This window comes from Balaenoptera physalus, assembly GCF_965194825.1.
Source record: "Balaenoptera physalus genome assembly, chromosome: 17".
Lineage (NCBI taxonomy): Eukaryota > Metazoa > Chordata > Mammalia > Artiodactyla > Balaenopteridae > Balaenoptera > Balaenoptera physalus.
The window spans coordinates 46,526,372-46,552,691 of NC_138895.1; the positions used below are offsets into that span (position 1 = coordinate 46,526,372).

The 26,320-nt window shown below is 39.5% G+C and overlaps 1 protein-coding gene and 1 long non-coding RNA gene across 11 annotated transcripts in view; both read left to right on the plus strand.

The window, feature by feature from the left end:
* The window catches only part of CPQ (carboxypeptidase Q), a 501,324-nt gene that overhangs the window by 174,444 nt on the left and 300,560 nt on the right, over positions 1 to 26,320 (plus strand). The gene's annotated exons all lie outside the window — the stretch shown is intronic.
* On the plus strand, positions 8,408 to 23,020 carry LOC309646445. Its single transcript, XR_014255365.1, has 3 exons — positions 8,408 to 15,849; positions 21,036 to 21,084; positions 22,183 to 23,020. It is a non-coding gene; the product is annotated as an uncharacterized lncRNA (long non-coding RNA).

A 26,320-nucleotide genomic window follows, 5' to 3' on the forward strand; every position in this document is an offset into this window, starting at 1 on the left:
TTTAGTTTTTTTAAAGAACCTCCATAGTGTTCTCCATAGTGGCTGTATCAATTTACATTCCCACCAACAGTACAAGAGGGTTTCCTTTTCTCCACACCCTTTCCAGCATTTATTGTTTGTAGATTTTTTGATGATGGCCATTCTGTCAGGTGTGAGGTGATACCTCATGGTAGTTTTGATTTGCTTTTCTCAAATGATTAGTGATGTTGAGCATCCTTTCATGTGTTTGCTGACAATCTGTATATCTTCTTTGGAGAAATGTCTGTTTAGGTCTTCTGCCCATTTTTGGATTGGGTTGTTTGTGTTTTTGATACTGAGCTGCATGAGCTGCTTGTAAATTTTGGAGATTAATCCTTTGTCAGTTGTTTAATTTGCAAATATTTTCTCCCATTCTGAGGGTTGTCTCTTCATCTTGTTTATGGTTTCCTTTGCTGTGCAAAAGCTTTTAAGTTTCATTAGGTCCCATTTGTTTATTTTTGTTTTTATTTCCATTCTCTACCAGGTGGGTCATAAAGGATCTTGCTGTGATTTATGTCACTGAGTGTTCTGCCTGTGTTTTCCTCTAAGAGTTTTATAGTGTCTGGACTTACATTTAGGTCTTTAATCCATTTTGAGCTTATTTTTGTGTATAGTGTTAGGGATTGTTCTAATTTCACTGTTTTACACGTAGCTGTCCAGTTTTCCCAGCACCACTTATTGAAGAGGCTGTCTTTTCTCCATTGTATATTCTTGCCTCCTTTATCAAAAATAAGGTGACGATATGTGCGTGGGTTTATCTCTGGGCTTTCTATCCTGTTCCATTGATCTATATTTCTGTTTTTGTGCCAGTACCATACTGTCTTGATTACTGTAGCTTTGTAGTATAGTCTGAAATCCGGGAGCCTGATTCCTCCAGGTCCGTTTTTCTTTTCTCAAGATTGCTTTGGCTATTGGAGGTCTTTTGTGTTTCCATATGAATTGTAATATTTTTTGTTCCCATTCTGTGAAGAATGCCATTGGTAGTTTGATAGGGATTTCATTGAATTTTTAGATTGCTTTGGGTAGTATAGTCATTTTCACAATATTGATTCTCCCAATCCAAGAACATCGTATATTTCTCCATCTGCTTATGTCATGTTTGATTTCTTTCTTCAGTATTTTATAGTTTTCTGAGTACAAGTCTTTTGCCTCCTTAGGTAGGTTTATTCCTCGGTATTTTATTCTTTTTGTTGCAATGGTAAATGGGATTGGTGCCTTAGTTTCTGTTTCTGATTTTTCGTTTTTAGTGTATAGGAATGCAAGAGATTTCTGTGCATTAATTTTGTATCCTGCAACCTTACCAAATTCATTGATTAGTTCTAGTAGTTTTCTGGTAGCATCTTTAGGATTCTCTATGTATAGTATCATGTCATCTGAAAACCGTGACAGCTTTACTTCTTCTTTTCCAATTTGTATTCTTTTTATTTCTTTTTCTTCTCTGATTTCCATGCCTAGGACTTCCAAAAGTTTGTTGAATAAGAGTGGCGAGAGTGGACCTCCTTTTCTTGTTCCTGATCTTAGTGGAAATGCTTTCAGTGTTTCATCATTAAGAATGATGTTTGCTGTGGGTTTGTCATATATGGCCTTTATCACGTTGAGGTAGATTTCCTCTATGCCTATTTTCTGGAGAGTTTTTATTATAAATGGGTGTTGAATTTTGTCAAATCTTTTTCTGCATCTATTGAGGTGATCATATGGTTTTTATTCCTTAATGTTAATATGGTGTCTTACATTGGTTCATTTGCATATACTGAAGAATCCTTGCATCTCTGGGATAAATCCCACTCGATCACGGTGGATGATCCTTTTAATATGTTGTTGGATTCTGTTTGCTAGTATTTTGTTCAGGTTTTTTGCATTTATGTTCATCAGTGATATTGGTGTATAATTTTCTTTTTTTGTGATATCTTTTTCTGGTTTTGGTATCAGGGCAATGGTTGCTTCGTAGAATGAATTTGGGAGTGTTCCTCCCTGTGCAATTTTTTGGAGGAGTTTGAGAAGGATCTGTGTTAGCTCTTCTCTAAATGTTTGATAGAATTCGCCTGTGAAGCCGTCTGGTCCTGGGCTATTGTTTGTTGGAAGATTTTTAATTACAGTTTCAATTTCATTACTTGTGATAGGTCTGTTTATATTTTCTAATTCTTCCTGGTTCAGTCTTGGAAAATTCTACCTTTTCAAGAATTTGTCCATTTCTTCATGGTTGTACATTTTATTGGCATATAGTTGATTGTTGTAGTAGTCTTATAATCCTTGGTATTTCTGCAGTGTCAATTGTGATTTCTCCTTTTTCATTTCTAATTTTATTGATTTGTGTCCTCTCCCTTTTTTTCTTGATGAGTATCGCTAAGGGTTTATCAATTTTGTTTATCTTCTCAAAGAACCAGCTTTTAGTTTTATTGATCTTTGCGTTTTCTTCGTTTCTATTTCATTTATTTCTGCTCTGATCTTTATGATTTCTTTCCTTCTACTGACTTTGGGTTTTCTTTGTTCTTGTTTTTCTAGTTGCTTTAGGTATAGGGTTAGATTGTTTATTTGATATTTTTCTTGTTTCTTGAGGTGAGATTGAATTGCTGTAAACTTACCTCTTAGAACTGCTTTTGCTGCATCCCATAGGTTTTGGGTCTTTGTGTTTTCATTGCCATTTGTTTCTATGTATTTTTTTATTTCTGGTTTGATTTCTTCAGTGATCTCTTGGTTATTTATTAGTGCACTGTTTAGCCTCCATGTATTTGTGGTTTTTACGTTTTTTTTCTGTAATTTATTTCTAATCTCATAGCATTGTGATCAGAAAAGATGCTTGATATGATTTCAGTTTTTTAAAATTTTCTGAGGCTTGATTTGGATCCAAGATGTGATCTTATCCTAGAGAATGTTTTGTGTGCACTTGAGAAGATAGTGTATTCTGCCAACTTTGGGTGAAATGTTCTATAAATATCAATTAAATCTATCTGTTTTGTTGTTTCATTTAAAGCTTGTGTTTCCTTATTTATTTTCTGTCTGGATGATTTGTCCATTGATGTAAGTGGGGTGTTAAAGTCCCCTACTATTATTGTGTTACTGTTGATTTCCCCTTTCATGGCTGTTAGCATTTGCTTTATGTATTGAGGTGCTCCTATGTTGGGTGCATTAACATTTATAATTGTTATATCTTCTTCTTGGATTGATCCCTTGATCATTATGTAGTGTCCTTCCTTATCTCTTGTAAGAGTCTTTAGTTTAAAGTCTATTTTATCTGATACGAGTATTGCCACTCCAGCTTTCTTTGATTTCCATTTGCATGGAATATCTTTTTGCATCCCCTCACTTTCAGTCTGTATGTGTCCCTAGGTCTGAAGTTGGTCTCTTCTAGACAGCATATTTATGGGTCTTGTTTCTGTATCCATTCAGCCAGTGTGTGTCTTTTGGTTGGGGCATTTAATCCATTTACATTCAATGTTATTATTGATATGTATGTTCCTATTTTCTTCATTGTTTTTGGTTTGTTTTTGTGGTGTCTTTCTGCTTCCCGCCTAGAGAAGTTTCTTTAACATTTGTTGTAAAGCTTGTTTGGTGGTGATAACTTCTCTTAGCTTTTGCTTATCTGTAAATCTTTTGATTTCTCCGTAAAAGCTGAATGAGATCCTTGCTGGGTAGAGTAATCTTGGTTCCAGATTTTTCTCTTTCATCACTTTAAATATATCCTGCCACTCCCTTCTGGCCTGCAGAGTTTCTGTTGAGAAATCAGCTGATAACCTTATGGGGATTCCTTTGTATGTTATTTTTTGTTTTTCCCTTGCTGCTCTTAATATTTTTTCTTTGAGTTTAATTTTTGTTAGTTTGATTAATATGTGTCTTGGTATGTTTCTCCTAGGGTTTATCCTGTATGGCACTCTCTGTGTTTCCTGGACTTGGGTGACTATTTCCTTTCCCATGTTAGGGAAGTTTTCCTCTGTAATCCCTTCAAATATTTTCTCAGACCCTTTCTTTTTCTCTTCTTCTTCTGAGACCTCAATATTTTGAATACTGGTGCATTTACTGTTGTCCCACAGGTCTCTGAGATTGTCTTCAAATCTTTTCATTCTTTTTTCTTTAGTCTGCTCCTTGGCAGTTATTTCCATTTTGTCTTCCAGCTTACTTATTCGTTCTTCTGCCTCAGTTATTCTGTTATTGATTCCTTCTAGTGTAGTTTTCATTTCAGTTATTGTGTTGTTCATCTCTTTTTGTTTGTTCTTTTGTTCTTCTATATCTTTGTTAAACATTTCTTTTAATTTCTTAATCCATGCCTCCATGATATTTCCAAGATTCTGGATCATCTTTACTATCATTACTCTGAATTCTTCTTCAGGTAGATTGCCTGTTTCCTCTTCATTTATTTGGTGTTGTAGGTTTTTACCTTGCTCCTTCACCTGTGACATATTTTTTTGCCATCTCTCTTTTTTTTCTTTTTCCTTTTTTTTAATGAGTGGTATTGTGTTCCTGTCTTACTGGTTATTTGGCCTGAGACGTCCAACACTGGGGTTTATAGGCTGTTGGCTAGAGTTGGGTCTTGGTACTGAGATGAGGACCTCTGGGAGACCTCACTTTGATGAATATTCCCTGGCGTCCGAGGTTCTCTGTTAGTCCTGTGGTTCAGACTCAGAGCTCCCACTGCAGGGGCTTCGGTCTGATCCCCAGCTCGTGAACCAAGATCCCGCAAGCCATGTGGGGTGGCAAAAAGAAAAAAAAAAAAAAAGGAGAACTATAACAAAGTAAAAGATAAAATTAGACTAGGAAACTAACAGATATTTTAGAAAAAATATAAAAATAAAAATATAGATGAAACAACAACCAAAAGTTAAAACAGAACCACAATAGTAAAAAAGAGGAGGAAAAAAAAAAAAGGTGGAAAAGGCTTTGGCTGTGGAGGGTGGGGCCTAAGCAGGGGTGAGGTTTGGGTGGTGGGTGGGGCCTATGCTTAGGACCCACAGGGCTGGACAAGTCCCTGGGAGATGTGTGGGGTGGGGCTTAGGCTCAAGGAACAGAAGGGACTCAGGAGTGCCCCCCCCACACTGCCTCTGGCCTCAGAGGGTAGGGGACCCCACCTGGGAGCCCAGCATGCTCCCTGGGCTCGAGTGAACAGGGAAAATGCCCTCTGCTCCTCTGGTCCAGGAGGCCCCCCCCATCTCCTCAGCCTCCCTCCTATGCCCCTAGGACCCATGCGGCCTGGAGGGGGCTTTGGAGGGCAGGGGACCTGGCTAGGAGCTCAGCAGCCTCCCAGAACCCAAGTGGGCAGGGCAAACACCCTCCACTCCTCTCCTGCTCCTCCGGTCCTGGAGGGCCCCTCCCACCTGCCTGTCCTGTTCTCTCCTGGATTCCCTCTTATGGCCCCAGGACCAACCTGGCCCGGAGGGGACCTCTGAGGGCATACAACCCGGCCGGAGAGCCAGGCAGACTTCCCCAGCTGATTGGACAGGGGAAACGCTGGGCGTACTCCCCACTGATCCGAGCCCCTGAGAGTCCCTCCAGGGGTGGGAACCCCTCCCCCCCTCAGCCACCCCTTTGGGGCTTCAGTCCTGTTTGGCCTCCACTTCTCTTCCCCCCTCAGTCCCCCCATGTCCTACCCATTCGCTTGGGGGTTCTTGCCGTCTCCTTGGGCATCGGGTTCCCCTACCAGCATCTGGCAGGCGCCCTAGTTGTGGGGAGATACGAATCCGCGACTTCCCGCATGGCCATCTTGACTCTGCCTCCAAGAATTTAATTTTTGACATTTCCCAAATTTATTCATTCAATAAACATTTATCAGGTGTCTTTTATATGCCAGGCCAGGGAGGACCCAAATTTTTTAGGCCTAGGTGCTTATATAATTTTGGGGTCTCTTTAAGAAAAAGAATACGAAGTTGCAAATACAAATTTAGATATAAAATCAACATTTACTTAGGCTAGCAAATAAATTATCACAAATTACTAATTTAAGAAATCTGCCAAATACTACAAACATTACAAAATTCAGAAAAATATCATAATGTTTTTATTAAATAACTACCTGTCAAGCTTGTATGTTTCTTCTGCATTTTCTCTTGCATACTCTTTGATTGCTCATTTTCTATAGAGAGAATAAAAAGAAAATTCAGTTTTTCCTCTACCATGCTTGATAGAAATTTAATGTTTATTACTGATAGTTTGGGAAAGTTTACTTCAGCTTTACAGATTTTTGTTGGTAATATCATATACATTTTTACGATTGTCAAATTTTGGAAAGTTGCTATCAAGTTGTTTTCATGTATGAGCTTCAGGACATTACAGATGTTCTTGTACAGTGACAATGAATTGACAGTTTTTTGAATGCATATTTTGACTTTCCGTTACCTTTATATTTGTCACTATTTTGTGTCAAATCAATAAGAAATTTCAATCTTTTTGTAAGGTGATTTATTCTTCTTTATTTATATTATTAAATAATCTAAGAGACTATTCATCATGAATACTTGAAGCGCATCTCTTCCTCTCATTAAATCATGGTTTTTGTATGTCCTTTGTCTGGTATTGCCAGACTGGTTAGGACAGTTATGTTATATATGCTAACATGCTATTTGGTATGTTGACTCAAATAAAACATGTGACTTCATATATCAGTGTACTCACTGTTTGTAGTACAACTACAGGCTTGTGCCCTACAAAGACAGGGATTCTGACAAATTGCATTTGCATGACTTCCTCAAAAAAGAAAAAGAAAATATAAAATTAGAAGGTACTTTCATAATAGCATATGCTGAATTATTGAATCTATTCTTGACAGTTGAGACTTTCCATTTTAAATAGGCACCAATGGGAATGGAATCCTTCAATTGCAATTTTACACATCTGATAATTGGAAGAAGTTTTTGAGTGACTAGCTTCTGAATCTCTACCACTCACTCCGTACTTTCATTGCCAGGTGTTGTAGGATCTGTTCTCAGCACAATATGACCTCTGGCCCTGCCGCTTTGTGTTATGACAAAGCCATCCTTGTACCAGGATGGAAACTATGACTGTGAATCCCATAAATACATCCCCATAAACCCAAAGTAATATATCCCCCAATCAACTTCCTCAAAATGCCTGGATTCATTTCTGATGTTGTCCAATATGATGGGAACTATGACAGAAATGGAGTCAGAGTGAATTAAGAGAGTTAAAACCTGTAAAGTGCATGGACTAGTGCTGGGCTCCTAGTAAAGCATCCACAGATGTAGCTGATGACACCATCCTCATCTTCTTCCTCCTTCTCCTCCTCTTCATTTCTATACAAGTTTTAGTGGCCTTTTCAGTTTTTGGTGGTTTGGCACTTGGAATTCTTTATAAGCAGTTTCTTCCTATTTCTACTCCCTTTCCCTTTTAGAACCTAGATTTCAAAATGTTAGAGCTGGATGAGACCTGAAAGAACATCTACTCCACCCCTTCATCTTACAGATGAGGACCTTGGGGCTGAAGGTCACTCAACTAGTTAATGGCAGAACAAGGAGGGACAACATGTCTTTTAGCTCCTGATACCATGTTTCTTTTCTCGCAAGTCTTGTGGGTAGATCTCTATCAGCTACACCCAGCCTCCAAGGATTAAGAGTCAATTAATTTAGATATGCATTGATTTAATCTCTGTGGGGTTCCTCCCCCCACCCCAATAGACATTTTTAAGAGTTAGAATGCTCAGTGTGCTTCTAAAATGTCACATAATAGGGTTGCTTTGCTCATTTTGATAGGACCTTCAGCAAAGTGCACTGTATCATGAACACTCTCGCAGGAAATGGAAACTCACCTTGTGAAGAGGTAAGCTTTCCACGAGCTATGTGTTTTCCTTTCCTCAGCAGGGAAAGAGTCTGTATGTCAGCTGCCTGGCCTTCCTCTGGGGCTTGGTTTTTAATCTCCAGGGAGGCGAGGCCAGCAAAATGTCATCTCTTCTCTTGCTAAGGAAAGAAGCTGTGAAATAGATCTTCATTGCTTACACGCCTTAATGTTGCTTAGCACCAGCTGTATCCATAACACCGTGGTGAATTTAAAATACTGCTCCGTTGGAATAATTGTTAAAAGGGACTCTGGTGCTCATAAATACCCCAAATAGGCATTGTGAAAGTATACCGATTTTTATCTTTAATTGGATTTATTCCCCTGAGAAAACTTAAGTTTATGGATGTATGCCCAAATAATGCCCATCACTGATGTGGATTTTTCTGCTATAAGTTCTAGGAATCTCTTAATTCAAAGAGGGGAAGAGAAAAGAGCTAACATATATTCAACAGCTTTTAAATATTAGGTGCTTTATCTATCTATCTATCTATCTATCTATCTATCTATCTATCTATCATCTATCTATAAAATTTCAGCTGAACCCTTATGAGAGCCTTGGGAGACAGGGAGCTTTAGACTCATTTTACATTTGAGTAACTTGATCAAGATTGTGTCCTAGGACGTTTTGAAAAAGGTTTCTTTGATCATCTGTTTGCCAACTTAAGAACTGACCCTCTTGATGTAACTAAACTGGAAATAGAGAAAATAATATATAGATAAGGGTTTTTGTAAGATCACTTTGGTACAGGTGCAGAAGACACCAAGCCATGTGTTCCAGTTGAGAAGATCAGGTCGAGAGAATGAAAGGAGGAAAATGGCCCACAAATGTACGAACACCAGCATTAACGACAGTGAAGAGGCCTCTGCAGTCCTGGGCCCTTTTGCTTTGGAATGTGGATTTTTAAAGACATCGTTGGTCATATTTCTGTGAGGCTCATTTGTTTCCTGCTCTTCCTCTTGTCCCCTTCCTCCTTCTCTTTATTCAATACCTTCTGGCAAATAATAGTGCCTAAATTAGATTCCCTGTTACTTCCCAGCCTGGAGGGCAGAGAGGCACAGGCAGTACCCTCCTGGCAACTGTTTATGATATCTCCCCTTCCAGAGATTTGCTCTGTGGCCGCTTCAGTCCATTACCATCACTCCTTTTGCCCATAATATTGGCAGCTCCCCAAGACCTAGGGAGGAAAAAACACATCTGTAGATATGCAAACCTCAAAATCAAGACTTAGTTAATGAAATCACTTGCCCTTGCCTGTTACTGAATCCTGTTCCAGCTGGGATGGAAAAGAGCATTGGCCATGCTATCAAAAGCAGATCAGATTTCTCCACTGCTGTTTCTTCCTTTCTTAACTAAAAATAAAACACCTCACACAACAATCAGACCAAAAAAAAAAAAATGACACTAGGTGACACAAAGGTAGTTTGTACTGTTTTCATATTTCATGTGTTCAATCATATTAGTCTTAACAAATATGATTGGAAGTGGTACTTTTTCTTCTTTTCCCACCTTCTGGCATGAGATTTATAGGTGAAGATAAAAATGCACTGGCCCTCCAAGAAAGGGCTCCCGCTCTGCACGTAACCCTTCTCGTTTCCCTCTTCTTGCTCCTGCTAGCTTTCTCTCTCTCTCTCTGACTCCCTCTTTCTTCAATCAGGGCTTAGAGAAATCTTTCACTCTTCTTTTGACAAGTGTCAGATAGACAGTGTGAGCTCATTTAAGCTGAACTGTCTGGGGGAAACTAAATTTGTTGAGAACAGCCATTTGGATGACAAGTGCCAGGACACACAAGATGGCTCTTATCAGGCTCCCAGCTCACGTTCCAGGTGGCCTTTCTGTCTCTCTCTCCCCTGTTATTACTTGTTCACGGTTGACCCAAATGGAAACCTTGAAATACAAATGAAGTTGTTCTTGGAAGTTGCCAAGAAAAAGCGTTTGATGGTGACTCAGCCTAACAAGTCTATATCCCCCCATTATATACGCTTATTATTACTGATGCTTCCCAGACCCGTTTGGGCACATATTTGAAGAAGCCTCTGTTGTGAGCTCTGCTAGTTGTTTAATAAACAGGCCTATTATCTGAGCTGCAACAATTTTGACATTTTGGGCAATCCCCAACCCTGGCTACGTTTGGCACTTCTTGCCAAGATATGAGCAATATTCTTAAATATTCTTCCCCATTTGCCTCCTAGTAAGACTGATTTTTTTTGGCTCTCACTTGCCAGACGGGGAACCTATGGAGATAATTGTCATGGGAAGGTATTTAGTGGAAGGTGAGATTTTTTTTTGGTCCATGTAAAACATTGTAAAATTCAAGGCCAGGGCACCATGGCAGGCTGTAATCTATGAATCGTTAAATTCTTAACATACCCTGAGAACAGGAAGAGAGAGATTAACCTTTGTAGATACAGGGGGAATTTCTCCTCTGAACACTGGTAATTCATGTGGCATTTGCTGTTTGCTTATGTTTGCAGTGAAATTCTTTTCCTCAACCTTGCACTGCGCTGTTACTGGTCACTTAGGCCTTCTGAGAGAGCAGCACAAGTTGATGTTTTAAGTACACAAACAAAGCAGTTGTTTTTAATGGTGGGCATCAGTTTTGTTTTTTTTTTTTGGTCAATATTTGGTTCACATGAGAACCTTTATTTTTTCCAGCCTGTAAGCTTTGGCTCTGAATTTACATGTTTTGGAGGTTTGATTTTGTTGCTAATTCAGTGATGAAATTTATTCATAGAAAAGGCTTATTGTGAGTGAAGAAATAAAGTACCAAATAGTGTAGACAACCCACACTTTTCTTTATTATTTATTTTTGCACTAAATGATATATCTGCTTGGTATTAGGAACCCCATAGTTGGGGCAAAGGCAGTTGATGGCAATGTCATATTTATTTGGAGGTTGAAGTTTCACTAATAACTTAAGATGGAAATCAGAGAAAAAGGCCTGTGAGCAACCCCATCTAGCTGTCACAACCCCCGTGTGGCAAGATAGTACATTATACTTCTGCTCTTCTCTCCAAGAGCTTTTGGGACTTTAGCACATTATTATTATTATTATTATTATTATTAAAGACTTTATTTTTTAAGAGCAGTTTTAGGTTTACAGCAACATTGAGAAGGAGATACAGAGATTTCCCATATACCCACTGCCCCCATGCATGCATAACCCACCCCATGAATGACGTCACTTCCCAGAATGGTAAAAATTTCACCAAGGATTAGCCTACATTGACGCATCATTATCACTTAAAGTCCAGAGTTTACCTTAGGGTTCACTCTTGATATTGTACATTCTGTGAGTTTGGACAAATATATAGTGGCAGATATCCATCATTACAATATCATACAGAATATTTTCACTGCCCTAAAAATCCTCTGTGCTCTGCCTATTCATCTCTCCTTGCCCGTACCCCTGGCAACCATGATCTTTCTAGTATCCCCATAGTTTTGCCTTTTCCTGAATGTCATAAAGTTGGAATCATACAGTATATAGCCTTTTCAGATTGTCTTCTTTCATTTAGTAATATGCATTTAAGTTTTCCCCATGTCTTTTCCTGGCTAAATAGCTTATCCCTTTTTAGTGCTAAATAATGTTTCATTGTCTGTATGTCCCATAGTTTGTTTATCCATTCACCTATTGAAAGAGATCTTGGTTGCTTCCTAGTTTGAGCAGTTATGAATACAGCTGCTATAAACATCTGTGTGCAGGTTTATGTATGGATATAAGTTTTCAACTCTTTTGGGTACATACCTTGGGGCGTGATTGCTGGATTGTGTGGTAAGAGTATATTTAGTTTTGTAAGAAACTGCCAAAGTGCCTTCTGAAGTGGTTGTATCATTTTGCATTTCCACCAGCAGTGAATGAAAGTTCTTGTTGCTCCATATCCTTGCCAGCTTTTGATGTTGTCAGTGTTTTAGATTTTGGCCATTCTAATAGGTTTATAGTGTTATCTCACTGTTGTTTTAATTTGCATTTCCCTGATGACATATGATGGTGAGTAGAATCTTTTCATATATTTATATGCCACCTGTATATCTGAGGTGTTAGTTAAGGTCTTTGGCCCATTTTTAAATTGAGTTTTTGTGTTTTTTTTATTGTTGAGTGTTAGGAATTCTTTGTATATTTTGGATAACAATTCTTCATCAGATGTGTCTTTTTTTCCCAATCTGTGTCTTGTCTTATAATTCTCTTGGTATTATCTTTCACAGAGCAGAATTTTTAATTTTAATGAAGTCAAGTTTATCAATTATTTCTTTCATGGATCGTGTCTTTGATGTTGCATCTAAAAAGCATAGCTATAACCAAAGTCATGTAGGTTTTCTCCTATGTTATCTTCTAGGAATTTTAGAGTTTTGCATTTTACATTTAAGTCTATGATCCATTTTGAGTTAACTTTTGTGAAGGGTATAAGGTCTGTGTCTAGATTCATTTTTTTGGTATGTGGATGTCCAGTTGTTCTAGCTCCTTTTGTTGAAGAGGCTATCTGCTCCATTGTATTGCCTTTGCTTCTTTGTCAAAGATCAGTTGACTATACTTATGAGGCTATTTCTGGGCTCTCTATTTTGTTCCATTGGTCTATTTGTCTGTTCTTGCACTAATACCACACTGTTTGATTACTGTAGCTTTGTAGTAAGTCTTAAAGTTGAGTAGTGTCAGTCTTTCAGCTTTGTTCTCCTTCAATATTATGTTGGTTATTCTTAACACTTCATTTTTGACAAGTTTAGATTTATGGATTTTAAGGACATACCAGATTAACAGATGTAGTAATGATAGAGGACATTTTTGACATTGAGGGAAGAGACAAGAAAACTAAAGTGTAGCCACAAAACTGGATTGCCATACCTACAACAGTGGAAATTCATAAGGATAACATTGAGTCACCCAGAAAAGTTGTATTGTGTCTTCTTTTTAAGAAATGGAGTAGGGGAACTGAAGGCCCAGTAAAAGTGTTGTAGCAAGAAAGGAAGAGGATCAGGGCTCTCCAAAGAAACAGAACTAATAGGATCTATCATCTATCTATCTATCTATCTATCTATCATCTATCGTCATCTGTCTAACCTTATTTAGTACAAGGAATTGGCTAATGCAATTATGGAGGCTGATAAGTCCCAAGAGCTGCAAGCTGGTGACCCAGGGAGTCACGTCTGAAGGGCCAAGAACCAGGAGAGCCAATGATGTAGTTCCAACCCAAAGGCTGCAGGCTCAAGACCCAGGAGGAGCCAATGTTTCAGTTTAAGTTTGAAGGCAGGAGAAAACTGATGTCCCAGTTTGAAGGCAGTCAGGTAGGAGAAATTCTCTCTCACTTGGGGAGAGTCCATCATTTTATTTTATTTAGAACTTCAACTGATTGGGTGAGACCCACTCATATTAATCTTATCCAGAAACACCCTCACAGAAATACCCAGAATAATGTTTGACTAAATATCTGGCAGCTCATGGCCCAGTCAAGTTGACACATAAAGTCAACCACCTCAGCCCTCTTTCTCATCATCAGGGATGTCTGATGAGAGAGAGATAGGGAGATGTCTTCCTATCTCTGGACAACAGGTGGCTGCTGAGAAGGTCCAGGAAAAGGAGACGGATGGTATCATGTCATGGGCCCACTAGTCCAGGGCAAAGACAGTAAATCCAGCCCTGATAGGAGAATGCTTGGTTCTGGGAAATAGGTAGATTAGCTTCTAAATTATGTAATTCATTCATTCATTCATTCTTTGTTTTTAAATTCCAGCCTCAATTCATATATTACTTCCTTGGGGGGCTGTCCCTAGACACTGTCTAAAGTAGTCCTTTCAGCTGCTCTCATTTATTCATTCACAAAAATTTATTGAGGGCCTACACTGTGAAAGGCATTGGGGATTCAACAATGACTGTGGGTAACAGACAAGGACCCTGCCCTTGTGCATCTTATACACTAATGGGCCCAGATAGAAACAAATGAACAGATAAAGAATGTAATTTCTGATAGTGTTAAATGCAGTAACAAATAAAATAGGTTGATGCAGTAGAGTGTAGACTTGGGCACAGTGGTGGTTACGTTAGCTATACTGGCCAGGGAAGACCTTTCTCGAAGATCACATTCAGCTTGGATTTGAGTGATGAGAAGAAACTGTCCATTCAGAAACCTGGGGGAAGAGACTCTTGGGCAGAGGTAACAACTAGTGTGAAAGCACAACAGGGAGAATCATTTGACCTGTTCTAGACACTGAACAGAAGCTGATGTGCCTGCAACAGAGGGAGCAAGGGGGAGAGAGGTAGGAAGTGGCTAGCAGAGAGGTCGGCAGTGCCACATCTTCATAAAAGGTCATAGAGGCCTTGGTTTGGAGCTTGCATTTTACCCTAATGGAAATGGGTTTTTACTAGAAGAGTCGTATAATCTGATTATGCTTTAGCAAATCACTGACCTCTGGGTGGGACATGGACTGTGGGGAGCAGGAATGGAAGTAAGAAGACCAGACATTTAGGAAGCTGTTGCAAGTGTCCAGGTGAGACATTATGATACCTGGATTATGGTAATGGCAGTGGAGATGTTGGGCTGTGGTCCGATTTGGCTATTAAGTAGGCAGAGTCTTCAGGGCTTGCTGATGGATTGGATGTGGGAGGTGAAGAAAATAAAGGATTCACAGGTGAATGTTAGGTTTTAGTTTCTTAATGGCATTTATTTTAATTTGAAATTATCTTGTTTATTTATTTGTATACTTCTTTGCTGTTTTTCTCCTCCCACCAGGCTATAGACACACTGAAAGAAGGAACCTCACTTATCTTATCAGATACTAAGGAATTGCCTTACCCTCAGCATCTAGAACAGTGCCTGATGCCTTGAATGTGTGCATGTATAAATATTGATTGAATATTTTGTATGGACCAGGCCTGTCTTTAGGCTGAAGTACAAAGGAGAACAAGAAAGAAATGACCTCTACAGACATGTAGCCTGCATTCTGGTGGGAGAGATAGATAACAAACATGTAAACCAAGTTGTTTCAGATTTTGATAAGTGCTGTGTTGAAAAAAGGATAAATAGGGTGGTTAAGGAAACACATCTTCTTTAGTTTTTTTGTTGTTCTCCATATGTTCACTAGATCGTAACTTCCATGAAAGCGAGGTCTAGGTCTTATATTCTTTGTATAGTGCTAAGCAGATAATATGTCCCCAGGAAATACAAGTCATGCCTGGAACCCATGCTTGGTTCCTGGTGTGCCTTAGGTACCTGTTTTGTTATCTGTGCAATGTGACCAGCTAAGGAAAGTGGCCAAGCCTCTCCTTTCTCATGTAGGTCAGCAACACTTAGACCTGTGGATCTCTTCCTGGACAGGCCTGTATATTTATATTAACTGCTCCCCTGGCTTTGGTTGTTACTAGGCATGGGCAGTCCACCTATGGACTCGTGCAGCCACACACAGCCTCGCTGCAAATTTAGCAGAAGGTAGTGCCTCAAGGTCAGTAGGGAAGAATTAAATCTGTAAGGGGAATACACTTAGGCCAGTAAACATGGAGTGCCAGAAAATAGTGCCCAAAGGGATCTGAGGAGCATCTGCATGTTTATTAAAAAGCAAAGAAAACACCTCCACTTCCTCTATTAAAGGAATACACTTAGACATCCTCTTATGAAGTCATTTCCTCTATGGCATCTGCTTTGAACAGAAGATTTTCGAATGAGCTTTGTTTGCCCTTAAGCAATCATTTCCCTCAGATAAGGATGCACAATCAGGGGAAAATTTTCACTGGGTTATTGGTCAGCTATCAAAACGAAAAATGAAAAATCTTCCCTGACTGGAGTAATAAGCATGGAATACTTTGGTAGCACAGCATTTTTCACTTGTCCATTTACAAACTACTGAATTCATTTTAGCCAGAACAGACTTTTTGTTTGTCAGGTAGTTGATAAATATTTACTCATGCTTCCGGTATACTGGTCCTCCACTGGGAAGCATTCCTCACACTTTGCCTCCTTGTTACTCTTGCTGTGCCTGTGTTTTTCATAACTCCAGATCACTGACCCATTTAGTATCTTTAGGAGGAAAGGGAAAGCAAAGCTGATCGGAAAGCAGACTGGGAAGAGGTGAGTCGTGGCAATTCTTATGCTGTGGGAGTGTGAACGTAGCATAATGCTAAGCAGACAGTAGATACTCAATTCATAATTAATGGTTTGATGGTTTCAGTGAATGGTGCCCCGTGGAGTGAATGTTTTCTTGCAAAGCGCTACGATCAGAGGTCTCTTCATTTTGGTTTAGATCATAAACAAGTGTAGAGAACCGACCATGTATGGACACTCTGCTAGAAGTGAGGCAGGATACTGAGATCCACCTGACACACTATCTGTCCTCTGGGGCATCAGTTTTTTTCTTTGTTTGTTTGTTTTTTTAATAAATTTATTTATTTATTTGTTTATTTTTGGCTGCACTGGGTCTTCATTGCTGCGTGCGGGCTTTCTCTAGTTGTGGCCAGTGGGGGCTACTCTCCGTTGCAGTGCGTGGGCTTCTCATTGCGGTGGCTTCTCTTGTTGTGGAACATGGGCTCTAGGTGCACGGGCTTCAGTAGTTGTGGCACGTGGGCTCAGCAGTTGTGGTTCACGGGCTCTAGGGCGCAGGCTCAATAGTTGTGGCGCACGGGCTTAGTTGCTCCGTGGCATGCGGGATCTTCCCGGGCCAGGGCTTGAAGCCGTGTCCCCTGCATTGGCAGGTGGATTCTTAACCACTGCACCACCAGGCAAGTCCCTAGAAATATTTTTATATCAATACATGTAGTACTACTTTATTGCTTTTATTTTTGCTTTCTTTTCTCTTGTCATTTATGTTTTTCTCTTTGTATGCCTAATAATTTTTGTATGAATGCCAGACGTTTTTATAAAAAGCTATAGAGGCTTCATAGATTTACCTTTCCTCTGCTAGACAGATCAAGTTGAGGGACTGATCTCCTTAATTCAACCACAGACTAAGTTTCATCAGGATAGATTGCAATTTTGTTAAGACTCAGACTACTTCCGGTTCTCTCTGTTTTTAAGCATGGCCCCCTAGGGCTTTCAATCAAAACACTGGTAGACCTTTGACTCCTTAGCTCTGAGAGAATGCAGAATTTCTGGTATGCATTTGAGATATTTTGGCTTAACTGGCTACTTTTATGCCCTGTGCAAATTCAGAATTTGACAAATAACTTGATGGGGAGACCAACTCTGTGGTCAAGGCCCCTCACATCTCCAGTTTTGTCACTGAAGTCCAAATGACTGCCAGAGGATCTGATGGTTTCTCTGTCCTAGTAGCTGTCCTCTGCTTGGGCCTACCCTGAGTCTATCCTCTAGACCCTCTAGAGTGAGCCAGCTCAGGAGTGGCAAATGACCCCCATGGGTAGCTGCTTAAACTGAGGTCACCTCTGAAACCTTTCTTTCTTTCTGGAATTTTACTTTTTCAGTTCTCTTTGCTTCAGTAATGCTCTAATATCTTTAAATATATGATTTTTGTAATTTATTTGATTTTTCTTATTGTTTATAGTGGGAAACGTGGCTTGCTATGAATAACTCATTATACCCAGAAGTAGAATTTCTCCCTCCTTGTTTTTAACTCCTACAGATTATTTCATTGCATGATATACTATCATCTATAGTTTATTTAACCATCTCCCTGTTTATGGACATGCTTATTATTTCTAGTTTTTCATTGTTACAGTCTTGCAATTAAAATGAAAGTACATGCATCTTTGTGTACTTATTTGTGTATGGCAATTACTAATATCTGGAAATTCTGGATTGAAAAATACGGATTTTTAATTTTGATAGAGATTACCAAATTGTTCTCCAAAACAATTTAAATTAGATTCTCAGAGGCTTTCTGTCAACTAGATCAATGCTTTTTAGGTCTGCATCTGATCTAGTACCAAATAATACCCCTAGGAACATGGAGAGGCCTATTAACTCTTTCAGAGACACTGAGCACACTGACGGCTTACGTATGTTGCCGCTGCCACTCTGACCCTGATGCTCTCCTGAGGGCACATTCAGAACTTTTACAATGTGTTAGATGATCATGCAGTGGATTACAATAGTTCAACATATTCTCTAAGACACCAGGGGAGTGATACCAACACCGAGGAGACAGTCAGCAGAAAAAAACATCACCAAGAATAGCATATTTCCGATACAGGCAATTCCCCAGGTGGAAGGCTTAGCTATTACTGCACGGAGAGGATACTGGCCATTGCTTCAAAGCTGTGGGGACTGCTCTTTATTCATGTCAGTGATTTTTTCATGTGCTTGCTGTAAAGTCAATCCTTTGGATGGTTCACTCAGTGCATTTGAATACCTTTTCAGATTCCCTAACGCTCCTTGGCCCAGTAGCAGTTCCTTTTCTTGCCAGGGCACAGAGGGTGTAAAGGTAGCTTTTTCTAGGCATTTATTGGTTTTGAGCAGTGGGAAGAGTTGGAGCCAGTAAACATGGGGTGCGCAAATGTGTTCAGCCTGTAGGAGCTCCTCCAGTTCATAGGGTAGATCTGCTGGGATAGTTATCTTGGGTCTCCTTTCACTCCAGAGTAGAATTAAGCTCTTGGCTGAATAGATAGGAGGTAAGGATAAGTCTCAGGGCTCTGGACACTTAACCTAAAATTCTAAAGGAAAATTCCTTATTCCTTTTTTCCTTTGCAGTAGCTTAGCTTTAGGCGGCATTCATAGACTCTCTATTGTACTGAAATAAGCTGTAGTGCTTATTTTCAAAACTGGCAAATGGATTTTCAACATGAGATTTCCTGGTAATACACGCTGGTTTATTTTGAATTTAAAAAATTTGGATTTTGATTTCGTGATGTCATTTTAATTCTTTGAAATATAGTGGAGAAGGGGTCAGAAATAAAGCAGTGTCTTTTCTAGACTCATTCATTTATTCACTCTTGGTTAAGCAGTTATTAAAATCCACCTATCCATTAGACATTGGGCTTTGCATTAGTGATAGACAAATGAATAAGGCTGTGATACTTTTGTTGGTGCTGTGTCATAAAAATTGCCTAGATTGAATTCTAAGCCAGCATGAGCATCTTAGAGTGTAGAAAATAGAAACCAAACAAATACTCCATTTGGGATCAAAATTGCACAGCCAGTTGTCTAAGAAAGTGCTCTGCTTTCTACCAGTAATTCAGAATCTTATGACTAACACTAAGCAGAAAACTGAGAAGAACAATAAAAGGGCAAGAAGTTAATGGAATGGGGACAGAGCTGAGAGGACAAAATTTGAACAGAAGGAGGAAAAACAACAGGGATTGAGGAAGGTTGTTTAGGTCACTAAGCTTACAAGATCTTCTACTTCCCAATTAGTATATTGTGACCCTGAAGACATAAGGGCGTGACAAGGATATCACTGGGGTGTGGTAAATTCTTCACAGTCTCACTTCCCTTTGCTAATTCTGGCATCAGAGTTGTTGCAGAGAACGTGCTCAACAGTGTATGGAGATAAATCTTAAATAGGTGTGCTTATTCTTAAGAAAACTTGATATGTTTAAATTCAGATGTATTTACTTTACAAAAATTAGATGATTACCCAGAATGCCTGGCACCCAGTGCTACCCACACTGGGGATGTACATGACAAACACTCTGGTCCAGCACTCTGAGACTAAGAAGCCTCGAGGGAGGGCAGGCTGGGATATAGCCCACCATGACATAAGATAGGATATGATTAAGACTTTAAAGGAAATACGAGCAAAATATTGTGAGCATTCAGGGGAAAAGTACTTCTGGTTGTTAGGTAATTGAGTAGAGAGAGGAAGGCAAAAAAATCAGAGAAGTTTTCATGAAGGAGAGAGTATTTTAACCTATCATGGAAGATGGTTTAAATGTCAATATGTGATAGCTCTCAACAGGGCTGGAGGATATGGACATTAGGTGTGAAGTAACAGCAGAACAAAGTTTTAGAAGTAGAGCTTGTATGATGACTATTGGTGTGTTATGGGGTGGGGAGTAGGGATGGAGGATGCAGAGAAACAGTGTACTTTGGGGTCACACATGTCTTCAGATCCCTTCTGCTCATAAATATGGGACTATGCTCGTGTTACTTAACCTTTCTGAGTCTCAGTTCCCTCATCTTTAAAATGAGGACAGTAATATTGGTTTTTTGGTTTTCTGTGTGTGTTTGAGTTTTTTTTTTGGTGAAGATTGGTCCTAATCTGTGTAAATCCTTTGGCTCTCAATAAATGGTAGCAAACATTGGAGAGCCATTGAAAATTTTTGACTAGGTGATATGATTAAAGTTTAGAATTGGAAATTTTATTCTGATGGCAGTGCTGACGCTGGCTTCATTGCAGAGATAAGATGTGAAAGCTTAGCACAATTAGTCGTGCAGAATGGTGTCAGACCCTACTAGTCACACCTGAGTACCTGTTCTTTCCCCTTTCAGTTTTTAGCTGTAAACATGGCCATCTAAAACAAAGACTATATCTTTCCCATCTTTCCTTGTGGCTAGGTGGGGCTGTGTGACTATGTTCTGGCCAGAAGTATCATGCAGTAGTATGCCTAAAAGATGGCTGGCACACATCCTTTTTTTCCATTGCTTCTTCTATTCTGCTACTTAGATAATCTGCCATCTTGGTAGGTCTAGATGCTCATTTGGATCCTAGGAATAGTGGAGAGGTAAACTAGAAGGAGTCCGAGTCCCAGAAGACTTCACAGGCCACAATTGTCATATCAGCCCTAGACTAATTCCACCAGACTTCCACATGAGAGAGGATTAAACTATCTTATTGAAGCCACCGAAAATTTGTGATTCTGTTACTTGCAGTAGAATCTAATCCTAGCCAACTCAGAGATGGAGGGGAAAGTGAATAGGAGTTTACTTTCTAGGAGTTCAAGCCAATGGCAGTTAAAGGAATATAAAGGAAACATGTTTGGAACAGGGGAAAGATGATGCTTTTGGTTTAGGGTCCAATCCAGACGGAGATGTCAGATGATTAGAAACCAATGTTAGGAGCCTGGAAGAGTGGTCAGAGTTGGAGATATAGACTTGAAGTGGGAATCAGGCCTCTAAATAGCTCTGATAATTGAATATATGGGAGGGGATGAAATTTCCAAGGAAGAAGAATGTAGAAAGAGTGTAAAATGAGTGCAAAAAACTGAAGGCTGACACTGGACGAGGTCTCTGTTCATGGGGCGGGGGGTGGCAGAGGCAACAGAGATAGGAAAGTTAGGTAGAAGGAGATGCATATTGATGGTTGAGGGTTAAAGGAAGAAGAATTGAGACTGGATGGTGAAGTTTATTTCTTTTGTACATAGCAGGAAATGTGGGAGAGGAAAAGGAATTCCCCAGTTTCTCATAGTCAAGAAGGTACTGATTATATGTGTTTATTTGTAAATGAATAAAATGCTATTTTGTTGAATGTTTCAGAGAGGCCTTTCATTCCAGCCCATGGAGTTGTTTTCTGCTTTTAATACTTGCTTACAGCTTCGGTAGGCTCTTCTCAGGTGAGCAGCTGCATACCAAAATGTCTCACTGACAGAATTGCCAAGGAATTCCATGGAGGATGGATGGTCTTGGTTGGAAAGTTACTTAATGGCTTTTAAAGTAGTGAGCAGATGATCATGCTGCTTAAGCAACAAACCTTGAACGCTGAGAACTCATGAATGTTTTTAGTGTTGGTATCAAATAAAATGAATAACAAATTGTATTTTACACATCGTAATCATATGCATAATTGTTATCGGTCTTCAGGATAACAGGTCATATAGTAACTGGCTGTAACTGGTAGTAGCCAGTATTACTTTTGCCTGGACATACACCAGGCATTTGTGGGGATAGCTGCAAGAGGGATAATATTGAGAAATGTGAGGGAAAGGATGGCTTGTGCCAAGAGAAAGCGTTGGAGGAGGTGGGTACCTTTCCCCTCCTATTTCTTTTTATTTATTTATTTATTTATTTATTTATTTCTGTGTTGGGTCTTCGTTTCTGTGCGAGGGCTTTCTCTAGTTGCGGCAAGTGGGGGCCACTCTTCATCGCGGTGCGCGGGCCTCTCACTATCGCGGCCTCTCTTGTTGCGGAGCACAGGCTCCAGACGCGCAGGCTCAGCAATTGTGGCTCACGGGCCTAGTCGTTCCGCGGCATGTGGAATCTTCCCAGACCAGGGCTCGAACCCGTGTCCCCTGCATTGGCAGGCAGATTCTCAACCACTGCGCCACCAGGGAAGCCCCTGCCTCCTATTTCTTAACCAACTTGTTCTAGAGCTGGAGGCCCAGAGTGCCTTGCCCCCAGTCAAGCCCACCAAAGGACCTAGTGGGTCTACCTGCACTAGTCTCCATGTTCCAGGGCCAACCATATTCTCTCAGTTGGAGAAGATGGAAGATATTGCCATCTGTGGTTCCCTGATTTCCTGAAAGTTCTTTGAGACTTTACGTATGACCCCGCCCAAAGCTTTTTTTTTCCTCTCAGCAGGAGAGAAGGAGGCTGCAGACCACAGAAACTTCGGAAATTTGATTATCTGCACTCATCAGGACTCTAAAGGCGCAGGTCTGTGTGTGTAAAGGTTACAGGAATCGTGGGACAGAGTTTTGGTCTGAGCAGCAGTATCCAAAACAGCTAGTGTTCCATGATTTGAAAGATGAAACAATGCAGAGTTATGAACCGTAAGAAACCCAAAAGGGTTTTTTGATAACAAAATATCACATTTGCTGTTTTATCATCTAAACCCAGAGGAGTGCCTCAATAAATATTTGTTAAATGAATTTTGGGTAAATATTCTTATTTCAGAAATATTTAAAACTGCATCCTAGATCTACCTGTCCTCTCTGTATTTTCAAACATAAGGAAATGAGCACCAATAGCTAACTGGAGCGACAGGGTGAGGGATGAGGCATAGAATGGGGAGTGAGAGGTAGCGTGTCTTCCTCATAAGTATAGGTATTGGCAAAATCGTGGTTCAAATTTCACTTCCTTTAACTACTAGTTGTGTGATATTGAGCAAATTACTTAACTTTGAGCCAGAGTTTCTCCATTTAAAAATATTGGAGTAACAATACTTACCTTATATGATTGTTGTGAAAAGTAAAAAAAAATTATGAGGACCTGCTTCCTGCTTAGTAAATTCTAGATGACAGTGCAGATGTTAGATGTTATTGTTGATGCTAACAGCAATGCAATAAAGTACTAACAATTGGAGCACTGCCAAGGAGTAGGATCCATGGAGGAAGGCATGAGTGCAAAGCTTGTGTGGAATGTACGGGCTTTGGGCCTCTGGATATGTAGAAAGGCAAGTGGCTCCAAAAAGTAGAATGATAATGATGGCTGCCATTTTTTTTTTTTTTTTTTTTATAGAAACTATGAACAGACCAATTACAAATACTGACTTTTAATTTTATTTATTTATATTTATTTTTGCTGTGTTGGGTCTTCGTTTCTATGCAAGGGCTTTCTCTAGTTGTGGCAAGCGGGGGCCTCTCTTCATCGCGGTGCACGGGCCTCTCACCATCGCGGCCTCTCCTGCTGTGGAGCACAGGCTCCAGACGCGCAGGCTCAGTAATTGTGGCTCACGGGCCCAGTCGCTCCGTGGCATGTGGGATCTTCCCAGACCAGGGCTCGAACCCGTGTCCCCTGCATTGGCAGGCAGATTCTCAACTGCTGCGCCACCAGGGAAGCCCATGGCTGCCATTTTAAATTACAGTGGGCCAGGAATTTTGTATAGCTATTCTGAAGACTCACTAACACTCTGAGCTAGATATTACCTCCATTTCACAGATGAGAAATCTGAGGCTGAACCTGCTTGTGAAAGCTACTCTAGGACATACCGTTAGTTAGTGTCGAAGCTGGATTTGACTCTGGTTGCTCTGGTTCATATGTTGACCCTGCCTCTCCAGGATTCAACATGGAATCAACAGTTCCCTGAATGACAGCTGAGCTCTATCCAGTTCGAATGCTTCAAAATGCTCGCTGTCTCACTCAGCAAAACGCTGTGAGTCTGTCCGGAGTAGAGAGGCAGGTGTTGAGAGTAAGCCACCATGGCAAGCTAGGTCTATCTTTGGGGAAAGGAGCAGAGAAGGAGGCTCTGCTAGATCTGACTTAGCTTTGAGCAGCACATGGATGATGTGCTGAGGTACCCAGGTATCCCTTTCCTTAACAAGTGCATCTGAGAGGAACCCAGCAGGTGTGTGGTCGATATGCTGCCCTGTGGAGGGTGGCCATTTATTGAATTCCTATTCCACTCAACTTCAGTTCATTTGACTCTTGAGGGGTTGCAACATGCCCTTGCCTCTTAAGCTGCACTTTCTCTAGAGTTGCTGTGTGACTGATTCTTTGTCAGACTTAGTTAGAAGTTCAGATGATACTGATTTTAAATAGACCCATGGGGTTTGAGAACAGTTAGAGTACAGATGAGGAGAGGTTAAGTTTTTCCTAAACTCAAGTTGTCAGTAGTAAACTCATCATCCCCTAGTAAGGGACATAATCATGGATATAATAATGTATATTTTTTCATTCATTTATCTATCGAACATTTATTAAAAGCCTACTGTGCATTGCAGTGCATACTAAATGCTAGACATATAGAGATAAATATATAAACAATGCCTGTCCTAGAGGGTGAAGTAGAGAGCCTGAGGGTGGCATTCAGGTTAGTCTGGGACATAAATGCTCAATGATCTTTTGCAAAAATGTGAAATTTTTTTTTTCTTTAGAGAACATGAATCTAGTTGTAGCCTATCTCTTTGCCTTAGCACAGAATTTGGCTTAGCTGAGTACCCAAGACGTTTTGTGAAATGACTTATTAATAATATTTCTCATATTGTATTATTATAATATGTTATATTATTAATAATTCTAATTACATGATCACGTGGCCAGAATGAGTTAATTTAACCCATGAGTTCTTTTTACTCCCTTTAGTGAGCTAGAAAATTTTGGTTGCCAAAGTCAACCTGGTAGCCAAATATTTAAATTCTGGTAATTAATGATTGTGCTTAGTCACAGGTTTGGTGAATGATTTATTTTTAATAAAAGCAGAAGGCTGTGACAAGCTCAGCAAATCTGTTGGTGGTTTTAAGACATTACACCAGGTTGCTTAGGAAAATTTCCCAGCAAATGAGACCTATTAGGTTATATAATATTCTTGTAAGACAACTAGGAAAATAACTTTAAAAATTACATCTATCTTTTTATTTAACAGCAGAAGTTACATGAAAAGAGGGAAGATTATGGGAAATTTATTAGCTATTTGATGACTTTTTTATGATTTAAAAGACTAATAGATATTAATTTCTCATAGAAGTTTAATTATAGTTCTAAAAGTAGAAATAATAGTTTCTGTTTGATTACTAATTTTTTTAGAGTAACTTCCATCTACTTTTCGATGGTTTTAGTTACCCTTACCTTTAAAATTAAAACTATAAATTTAAGGCTACATACCTCAATGTAGTGTTTATGAAATTGATTAAAATATATGGAATGTTCCAGTGCAGTCTGAAACCATAGCAAGTACCAGAGATTTGATGTTTGAAAAGTGTTTTAATCAGTGATAGATTTGGAATTATTGCCGGCTGATTCCTGAATCTTCAGGCCTAGGCCTTAGGAACACATTATCCAGATGTTTATAAAATGCCATTTTACTAATGTCCTGTTTATACTTCGTGGTTAAAAAAAAAAAAAAAATCTGTCTACTTCAAAGTACCAGATGAAAGTATTTTACATCAACTAAATATTATACTCGAGCTGCTCTTCAGCCCTTCACTCCCACCCTTCTGCCTTAAAGGGACTTATTCCATATCATCACCTATTTTCTTCACGACATTTGACAAGAATTCAGCCTGTTTTTGTGGAATTTTGTGTGAATGCTAAGTCCTTGGTAATGCTTCTTGTCCCTGCCCTAGCTCTCCTAGTTTACTCAAAATATATTCTCTCTTTGAAAGAAAAGTTGAATTTCCCAATTTCTTAAGCCAGATTATTAATTGAAACTATGTAAAATGAATGGAGGAACACCCATTAATTCCTCAAAACTCAGCAGCATAATCTAATCCTTTGAAAAATCTCTCTGCTTAACTCATCATTGTTAATCAGTTTAAGACAATTTAGAAAGGTATATTGGGAGAAAGAAGTAGAAAAAAGAGGGGAATAAGGCAATATTAAAGCTTACACTTTATATTCAGCTTCAGAGGATAAAAAAACTTTTACCTTTTCATCTATTTTTTGAGTCATTTTTTGCTGCGTAAGTTTGCATATATACTGTTGGGGTTAGAGTATATGCACACTTTTGAAACATGTTTTAACCGTTTTCTTGTGTCATTAAATATTCATCAAAATATAGTGTTTAATGGCTGCATAGTTATTTGTGTAATTTTACCATCCTTTATTTTGTTTTTCCTATCTTCTTACGGTGCCCAGTCTCAGCCCCCTCATGATTCCCATCTACCTTTTGTCTTCCCTTAGTCCCTCTTGGCTCTGTATGGTATTCAGAGTTGAAAACAATGGTCATGAAGACCCTCACTGAGGTCAGGAGAACAATGCATGAATAAAGTGAGAATTTCTACAGAGATAGAAAATGTAAGAAAATGCCAAAGAAATCACAGAGCTGAAGAATACAATA